At 41.6% G+C, this 9,994-nt stretch overlaps 1 long non-coding RNA gene across 1 annotated transcript; it reads left to right on the top strand.

Moving 5' to 3' along the window:
* Positions 1-250: 250 nt before the first annotated feature.
* LOC119086680 lies at positions 251-9,146 on the top strand. Its single transcript, XR_005090026.1, has 3 exons — positions 251-597; positions 4,228-4,341; positions 8,719-9,146. It is a non-coding gene; the product is annotated as an uncharacterized LOC119086680 (long non-coding RNA).
* Positions 9,147-9,994: the final 848 nt, after the last annotated feature.

The raw sequence follows: 9,994 nt of genomic DNA, 5'->3' as shown, positions 1-9,994 counted from the left end.
GAGTGATAGAGCAGGGCACCTAGCCTCTGTGCAAGAAGGGTATTGTAAGGATTCTGCATATGCGCAGCACAGGGGGCTTGTCCAGCGCCTTATTACGTCATCAGTGGGTGACTGCATCCCAGCCGGACATCGGACATATCTCTCTCTCTCTCTCTCTCTCTCTCTCTCTCTCTCTCTCTCTCTCTCTCTCTCTCTCTCTCTTCTCTCTCTCTCTCTCTCTCTCTCTCTCTCTCTCTCTCTCTCTCTCCCCTCTCTCTTCCTAATAAAGCTCTAAAAGGTACCACTGGGTTCTGTCTTCTGTCTTCTGTCGTGACTGTAACCAGCACCACCGCGGTAACCAGCACCAGCCACCAGCGCCAGTACACCCTTTCATTGGTGCTCTTTGGACTCAGGGGACCACCAAGGGCTTGCGACCCTGCTTGCCGCTCGTACCGCCCTCCCCGCCTCCCTCCAGCCAGCGAGATCACGAGGGGCGCGTGTCCCGTGTGCCCCCCCCCCCCCGCCGCCCTCCAGCCTCTGTTGGGCTGTGGCTTCCAGCCACTGGACCACACACCACTCCTGCTGCTGCATCCTCCACCCCACCCCACCGTGCAATTGGTGAGTCCTCCTGCGGCCGCAGCCTGACCTATACCCCAGGGGTGGTCCTTGGGCTGTGCTGGCAACGACACATTTTCTCTCCTGATGAGGAGGTCAATGCCGTCGGACCACCATGTGGTTCACGTGCCGCCATGTGGTTCACGTGCCTCTTATAATTTTTTATTTTTCTCTCGGCTGCAGCCATGGGACAAAGGGGTAAATACCACTTAAATTGGCGGATACCAGTAAATCTGGCCACATAACAGCTTCGCAGGAACTTCTGCCAGTGAACAGGCAAATAAAAAGAGTTACTTTATCCCCAAGCTTTCTGCTAAAGCTCTGAACCCTTCTCCCTCCCCACTTCTGATGTTTTCTTTTTCTCTGCCACGTGCAACCATTTGGGACTGACTTCTGCCTTCTGCTCTCGGGCAGTGGGAGGGCTCTTTACTGTTGTGTGGGCGGGCCCTGTACTGTTGGGTGGGCTGCTTCTGCTGACTCTCACCCTAACTCGCCTTAACTCCTCCCACTCGTTCTCAAGCTGCAGTGAGAGGCACAGACGGGTCTGGAAGCAGGCTAGGATCCATGCAAATAAATTTACAGTAATCAAGATGGCTCTTAATCCAGAGATCACTTTATAGTCTGCCTCCTGGCAGATCTTCCAAAAAGCTGTCCTTAAGCCAGTAATCATCAAGAAAAAAAATTCAAGACACAGAGTAAAAATCTGTCTCTTGTTCCCCAGAACTCCCTGACTAAAACTTAAGCATCTGAAGAGCAAGGCTCCTGACCCCACAGGCAAAATTGTCATCTGTGGCATTCAAGGTATGCCAGAAAGAGATTAAAAAAAAAAAAAAAAGCCCGAAAACACAATTGCCAAATGCTGACACCTGACACTCACTGATTCCTGATGCTGTTGGGTCCCTGTTCTAAATGTGGAAAAATGGGCTAGTGAGTGCCCTGCCAGGCCATCAATAGCCTTGTTGAAAGTGCCACCTAGAAAGACAACTGGTCAGCTGACTGCCCCCAGGCACCAAGATGCATGGGAACATCAAGCTAAGACCTCCAGCAGGCCTAGGCTTGGCTACAGGCTCACAGAGAACCCAGAACACAGCATGGAAGCAATCCATTTCTTTCCTTCTGGACACCAGAGTGACTGACTCAGTACTGGGAGTTTTGGGATGTCATCTCTCCTCGTTTCCCTATTGTCGGGATAGGGAGGACAGCCTTACCCACCTCACCAGAATGGGAAAAGATTTCCAGCTAAGATAGGAACTTACATGTGCCTCACTCCAGACCTACCTGCCTGTGTTTCTCAGGTGCACACAGACAGGGCCCTGATCTTTGCCTTGTCTCCAATTCCAAAAAAAAAAATAAGTTCTCGTACACCACAAACTTTTCTTTTCCCAGTTCCCTGTTCTAACTCACTGTTCAGCTAATGGTACAGGACCACCACAGAACCGGAGTCCAGAGATCCAGTAACAAGTAAGAAACTGGAGCTGGGCGGTGGTGTCGCACGCCTTTAATCCCAGCACTCAGGAGGCACAGCCAGGCAGATCTTTGTGAGTTCGAGGCCAGCCTGGTCTACAGAGCGAGATCCAGGAAAGGCACAAAGCTACACAGAGAAACCCTGTCTCAAAAAAACAAAAACAAAAACAACAACAAAAAAAAGTAAGAAACTGTAACAGCTAAAAGTTATTTACACCCCCAAGACCTAAAAGTGTCTGGGCTCTACAAAAACAGACTTTAATATAACATTCTATTACTGTTAAATGCTCTCAACAATTGAACACCTGTCTCCTGGATGCCAAAAGGTATAACACATCCACACAGGTATACACATACAATACACATTCATATACACACATGTATAACAAGAGGGAGCCTGAGATTTGTCCTGAATGCTAATACTTTGTTTTGTGTTTCTTTAAAAAAAAAATTGATGTAGTATTTCACTATGTTACTTTGGCTGTCCTGGAGTTCACCATGTAGATGAAGCTGGCCTCTGATTTTCCCAAATCTACTTTCTTATATTTCCTAAGTCCTGGAATTAATGTGGGCCATTAGGCATGGCTGGGTTTTCTTTCTTTGTTTGTTTTTGTTTTTAAGACAATATCATGAGGTCCAGACTAGTCTCAAAAGTACAATCCTCCTGCCTTATTCTATGTGCCTTCATGTCAACAATTCAAGAATTTTACCACAAACATCCCTCATTTTATTTATGTTGCTATAGTAAAATATCCTCACAAAAGGCAAATTAGAGAATAAAGGGGCTTGTTTCTGCCCCCATGGTCTTTGGTGTTTCCTTGGCCTTGGTGAGGGATGTTATAGATGTCCTGTTTAGAGGTGAGATTCAACAGTTACTTGTTCTCAACACTTTGGTTGGTACAGATCTCTATTAATCTCTGATTACTATAAAAAGCATTTTTCCTGGCAGAGGGTGAGAGCAGCATTAGTCTTTAGGTATAAACATGAATATTTAGAAGGCAGCTTGACTGTATTTCATTTTAGCAAAACAACGGTAGTAAACGCTCACCAGGGCTTGTGACCTCTCCAGTCCTTTGACCATCTTTACAGCTCATGTTAACAGGCATATATTCTCTCCTTTGGATCAGGCCTCAGATCTAATAAGAAAGCGTTGGCTGCTCATGATTTTTTTTTTAACCACTTAGAGCAGAAGAATGCCCAGCAGGCGAATCGTGGCAACATGAGTAAACCTTTTATATGTGTCTTCCCCTGCTCCTCTCTTTTGTTTTTTTTTTGAGACAGGGTTTCTCTGAGTAGTCTTGGCTGTCCTGGAACTCGATCTGTAAACCAGGCTGGCCTCAAACTTACAGAGATCCGCCTGCCTTTGCCTCCCAAGTGCTGGGATTAAAGGTGTGTGCCACCACCGCCTGGTTTATCTATGTTCTAAATATTGGTGAACAACTTCACCTGGGTTCTTATATAAATGAACAGGAAATTGTCTCCCCAACCAAATAATCACTAATCTTGTTTGCCATCTCAGGGTAAGGCATTAAATACAATATTTTATGAATTTTAGTTGTAGTTTTAATTAAAATTCATATTTTTCTCAGTCTAATTTATCACTATAAGCACACAGTTCTCCCAGCACAGAACTCCTGAGTTACTTTGCTAAACCATGTACAAATAAAAACAGTAAAAATAGTATCAGAGGTGGAGAGATAAGTCAGTGCCTAAGAGCTCTGGCTACACTTCCAGGAGACCTAGGTTTGAATCCCAGCACCCACATGATAGTACACAACCATTTGTAACTCCAGTTACATCTAGATGATTCGGGTGCCCTCTTTTGGCCTCCACAGACACCAGGCAAGCACACAGCGCATAGACACACATGCAGGCAAAGCACAAATATACATTAAGAGAAATAGTACCTAGACTACTAACCTTTAATCCTACCAGTCAGAAGGCACAGGCAGACAGATTTCAGTAAGTAACATACAGAATAAAAAGTTCCTGAAATAAAGAATCAAACTGGGATTGTCTTTCCAAAGTGGTTCAGTTGAGATAAAGAAACTGTTAGAAGTGAATAAAAAATGCCTAATGTACCACATAGTGTTCTAAATTTATATTTTATTTGTGTGTTTGTTGAGAGGACTGAGTAGACCAATAACAGGCTGCTCAATCTTGTTTCAGAGATCAGGCCTCAATTTCAGTTTCCTGAGATTGGGCAGGCAGTTTCTGAGGAGGAGCCATGAACAAAGAACAATTAATCTCCAACACCCCCAACAGCAAGAACAAGGAGACCTGGTACGTGCAGTCCAAGCCTGAGCCATAAACAGCTCAAGGTGATAACCAAATAAGGACAAGGCCTGCCCCCAAATGAAAAATTGTAGCCCTGACCAGCCCCTAACTAGACCTAGCCAATTAAAACATACTGATATGATTGCCACTTGCTTAAGCCAATCATATCTAAAATGACCTAACTGCCTTAGGACCTCCCCTTGGCTGTGCTTAAAAGGAGCTCACACATCACATCTCTCTCCATGTCTTCATTATCTTACCTTTGCATGGGATGGCAGGCCTAAGCATGCTGGAATAATAAATGCTCTTGTTGATTGCATATGTGGATGGTGGTCTTTTGTGGGACTTCTCCAGGACCCTAACATTTGTATGTATGTGTGTATGTTATATTTATGTGTATATGTGCATAAACAAGCTCATGTGGAGGTCAAAGGTCAACACCAGGTATCTTCTATGTTGTTATCAACCTTATTATTTGAGACAAAGTCTCAAAGTGACCCCAGAGATTTCTGTTCAAGCTAGCCAGCAAGTCCCTAGAATTAATGTCTCTACCTTTTTCAATGCCAGAGTTACAAATCCATGCCAACATATCTGGCTTTTACCTGGATTCTCGGTATAACCATACTTGTGCATGCATTTTACTCATTGAACGATCTCCCCAGCCACTGTAAGTGTATTAATACTCCCAGGCTACAGTTTAAGAATGTTGAGGCACATTTTCCCAAAGGTTATATCTTTATTAAACAACACAGGTGGATTTCCAAACCAGGAACCCAATACTACTTTAGTAGACTCTCTGGGACAGACTTTCTGGAGGCAGACTTTTCTGTCCCATCAGCCTGCTCCTCAATAACCACAAAGAGCCTTAATATTAATTATAAATTATCAGCCAATAGCTCAGGCTTGTTACTAGCTAACTCTTACATTTTAAATTAACCCATTTATATTAATCTACATTCTTCCATGTGGTGGTACCTCTCTTTCATCTTGCACCTCCTGTTTCCTCTCCATGTCTGACTGGTGATTCCTCTGAGCACTCTTCTTTTCTCAGTGTCCTTAGTCTTGTTTTCCCACCTAACCTTATCCTGTCCATCTGTTGTCCAGTCAGCTTCTTTATTAAAACAATCACAGCATATTTTACACAGTGTTAAAAGAATATTCCACAATTTTCCTCAGTGAAATCCACTGAGATTTGGACTCAATTATTGTGGGATGGGGATGGGATGAGCTAGAGTGTAGGTAGTGGTCTGTTGAAACCAAGTTCTATGGTTAATAAGAACTGTTTATTAAATTCTCTGGCCAGTGATTCTTTGGTATTTACCTGCCTCTATCCCCTGCAACATTGTGGTTACTGACCAGATATGGCTCTTATGTGAATGCTGGGTATCCAAATTCAGGTCCTCATTCTAGGGCATCAAGCCCTTTACCCAAGGAACCATCTCCTCAACCCTGCTTCACACTCATAACTCAACTGTAGACCAGGCTGACCTCCAACTAGTAGAGCTCCTCCTGCTTCTGCCTCCCATGTGCTGGAATTAAAAAAATGCATCACTATTGCCCAGCAAAACCTATATTTATTAAGAACTTCAAGTATATTCATTTGAGTTTTAACTACTCCCAGATAAAATGTATTTTCTGTATTGAATTCATATTCATAAAATCATACTCATTGTGTTATTTTATATAGCTATAATAGGTAGTTCCCTATGTCTAATGGTGATATGATTTTAAATCCAGGAAACAGAGACTAGACATGCCTCAACAGGTAGGAGTTCATCCTGCTCTTGCAGAGGCCCCAGGTTTGGCTCCACAAGGCAGCTCACAGTTCCAGTTCCAGGGAATCTGATGCACACTTCTGGTGTCCACAGGTTTCTGCATGCACATGGTGTACATATATACATGTAGCCAAAACATTCATACACATAATAAGTAAACAAAAATATAAATAGGAAACAATTAGGATTAAAATATATTTAATCTGGATACCTATCAACCTTGTTATCTAATTTAATGTTCTACCTTTTACCTAAATCTTTGCTCCTATCCCATTGTAGAAACCATGTTAAAATATTAGAGCTTAACAGCTCAAAGTACAGGACTGTGCAAGACTACATGTTGAATTTTACTTTTGTTCAATTGTATAGTCTTCAGTCAAGTGGCTCTAGTTGGTATGCGATGCCCTGGAATAAAATTTCAAACATAATTTTCTGGAAGATAGGTTACTTAAGAAATAAGAAAGGAATTCCTTTGAGCTGATTTCTGTAAAACAAGATTTAGTAGAATCAAATATGATGCATGTTTAATAAATTGTTATTACAAAGTTTTGATCACTCCTGGGGCATTAAGCTACTAAACTAAGCTACTAAAAATTTTGTTAATAGTCAATTTTCATTGAATTCCTCTGCTGTGGGATGTTCTGTATGTCCTGTGCGAGTCGGTTCTCGGGTTCCTTGTGGCTTTACCCAGCAGGTCTGCATAGAGGATGATTAGGACCACGGGCCCGAGTGCAGGTGTCTGAGATGGTCTGCACTTGGCTGTGCTGTGGGATGGTCTGGATGTCAAGTTGCTCTGATTGGTCAATAAATAAAACACTGATTGGCCCATGGCTAGGCAGGAAGTATAGGCGGGACTAACAGAGAGGAGAAATAAAAGAACAGGAAGGCAGAAGGAGTCACTGCCAGCCACCACACTGACAAGCAGCATGAAAAGATGCCAGTAAGCCACGAGCCGTGTGTCAGGGTATAGATTTGTGGAAATAGATTAATTTAAGCTATAAGAACAGTTAGCAAGAAGCCTGCCATGGCCATACAGTTTGTAAGCAATATAAGTCTCTGTGTTTACTTGGATGGGTCCGAGCAGCTGTGGGACTGGCAGGTGACAAAGATTTGTCCTGACTGTGGGCAAGGCAGGAAAACTCTAGCTACATTCCTCTCTCATCTAAATTCTCACACGGAAAATATTTGCCTTCTTTCTGTTGTTGGTTTTGTTGTTGGTGGTGGGTTTTTTTTGTTGTTGTTTTTTGTTTTTTTTTTTTGTTTTTTTTTGAGACAGGGTCTCAGGCTGGCTGTCCTGGAACTCACTATGTAGATCAGGCTGGACTTTCTCAGAGATCCACTTATGCCTGGTTAAAATATTTGTCTTTTTAGATGGTAATTATTTCCAACTGTTATACAAGGAGGCGGAGACTATCATAAAGACTTTGTTCTTATTATCAAATGCAGTTGTTGTGGGATATCTTTCTGTATGCTGTGAATACATGTTGCTCTGATTGGTTGATAAATAAAGCCATTTGGCCTATGGCAAGGCAGCTTAGAGGCAGGTGGGAAATCCAAGCTGAGAGACAGGAAGAAGGTGGGGAGACATGCCAGCTGCTGTCAGAGGAACAACATGCCAGGAGACTGGTAAGCCACAGAACACATGGCAACTAATAGATTAATAGAAATAGGATAATTTGAGATATAAGAGATAGCTAACAAGAAACTTGAGCCATAGGCCATATAATTTACAATTAATATTAAGCCTCTGAATTATTATTTTATAAGCAGCTGCAGGACTGCAGGTGAGAGATTTGTCTGGATTGTGTGGGGCCAGGCAGGACACAGAAAAACTTATGGCTACATTTGGCTGCCCAATGTGTTGGCTTGATTTTCCACCTAAAGCTTGAGAGAACTTAAAAAACTTAAAAAAACTACATTAAAGCTAATCTTGGAATATTGGATGGGCACTATATAAATCTTGATTTTACCTAGTTTTTTATTTTATTATAAATGTTAATTAGACATTTTTTCAAGATGCAACAGTTTAAATCTATGATTTCATCCATAAAAATAACGCAAACTGTGGTTTTGGTCTTCTATAAATAGCTATAAAATGAGGTGGAAGAGTAAGTTTAGAGCTTGTGTGTGTTTATGTTTCTCAGATTCAAAGGATCAGTTTGCTCTTCAGGATAACCGCCTCCTGGAGAAACTGAAAGCGTACTTTTAAAAGCTGAGTGGCACTTTTTGTCTTGTTAGAAAACTCAAAAATTGAACAAAATCATCTGAAAAGGTCTAACTTCTAGTTGTATAAGGATAAAACTGAAGGAAAATCTCACTTACTCCTCTTCCTAGAACACTCAGTGGAAAATAGCAATATTTTAACAATATTCTAAATCTATCACTTAAATCTAGAGAGTAGATATAGAGAATATATAGATTCTAATAAGGTCTTCAGGTGCTCTAACACACACACACCTCCATTATGAGGATAAGTAGTTAATGCCTTTGCATTCTAAATGTAAGGCATTTTTATCAGCTTTCAGTGACTTAGTAAAGCCATCTTTTAGAAAGAAAAAAAGAGAAGAAAATCCCTTCTAATGATTTTTTTTCCTATTTTTTCCCCTAGCAATCCAGCAAGAGAAGGAGTTTGTGAAAAGATCATGAAATGAGGATCTCTTTGGAAGAATAAACTCCAACATTGCCTAACAGTGTTGGTTTGGGGCTTGCTTTTTGGAAACCTATCTGTTTCTAGAGATTTATGACAATTGCTGATGGCTTCTCACCTATACCTGACAGTTAAGTGTTAATCAGTACCCAGTTACACGGTAATCAGGACTAGGCATTCCCTTTGTTTTTAAACTTCCTCATTGATGAATAAATTGCAGATGGCAAATGCTGACAGTAATCTCACCACTAATACCCATGGTGCTTTGTAGTCCTTGTGCCCTGTATAGTGAAAGCCAGTTTTAACCTAGGATGGATGACTCCATTGCTTTTTCATCATTCTGAAGTTGTAGACTTTTGCAGCTTCTCACACTTGATTTTCATTTCCAATGTAGCAATAAAAATAAATATGGTTATTATCTTGGTTCTCCTATGGTATATTCTGTCTTAATTTTTTTACATTTATTTATTTTGTGTGGGAGCTACAGTGCACATACTGAGATCAGAGGGCAAACTGAAGGAGTTGTTTTTCCCTCTACCACAGGGATTAGGATCCAGGGACCAAACTCAGGGGATCAAATTAAGATCTTTAACATTGATAGCAAACATCTTTATCTGTTGAGCCATTTTGTTGGCCCCATTTTATTTTTTTGAATTTTTAAGGTTTTTCATATATATGTTTTAGTTTTTGAGACAAGGTCTCACTGTGCAACTCAGGCTAGCTTAAAATGTACTCTTTATCTCAGATTGGCCTCAACTTGTAGCAGTCTTTCCACCTTAGCCTCTTGATGCTGGGATAAAAGGTGTGTATCTCCATCTTGGCTTTGTTGAAATTAGTGTGTGTAATAATGCAGCATATGCACATGTGTAAGGTTGACAGTGTTGTATACCTGTATACAATGGAGGACAGAGGACTGTGTTGGCTATCTTCCATTCCTCTCCTCCTTATTCATTTGAAGTAGAGTCATGCCCTGAACTTGAGCTTATGTTCTTTTGGTTAAACTGACAGCCAGCAAACACCAGAAATCCATTTGTTTCCATCCCCCATAATACATGTTACAGGCATCTGTGCAATTGTTATAGGTTGCTCACCAGAAATGACTACTCAGACACAGTACAAAGCCAATTGAAAGTCTTTATTCTAGCCAGCTGGGACCTCACCCAAGTGTTTGGGGACCTGGGTATAGCTCCAAGTTTCCAGAACACAGGGTTTTTAAAGGCAGAAACCATGTCCTGGC

The sequence above is a fragment of the Peromyscus leucopus genome, chromosome X, assembly GCF_004664715.2.
Source record: "Peromyscus leucopus breed LL Stock chromosome X, UCI_PerLeu_2.1, whole genome shotgun sequence".
NCBI lineage: Eukaryota > Metazoa > Chordata > Mammalia > Rodentia > Cricetidae > Peromyscus > Peromyscus leucopus.
Note: the sequence above shows the minus strand (reverse complement) of the source record. Positions and strands in the feature narration are given on the sequence as shown.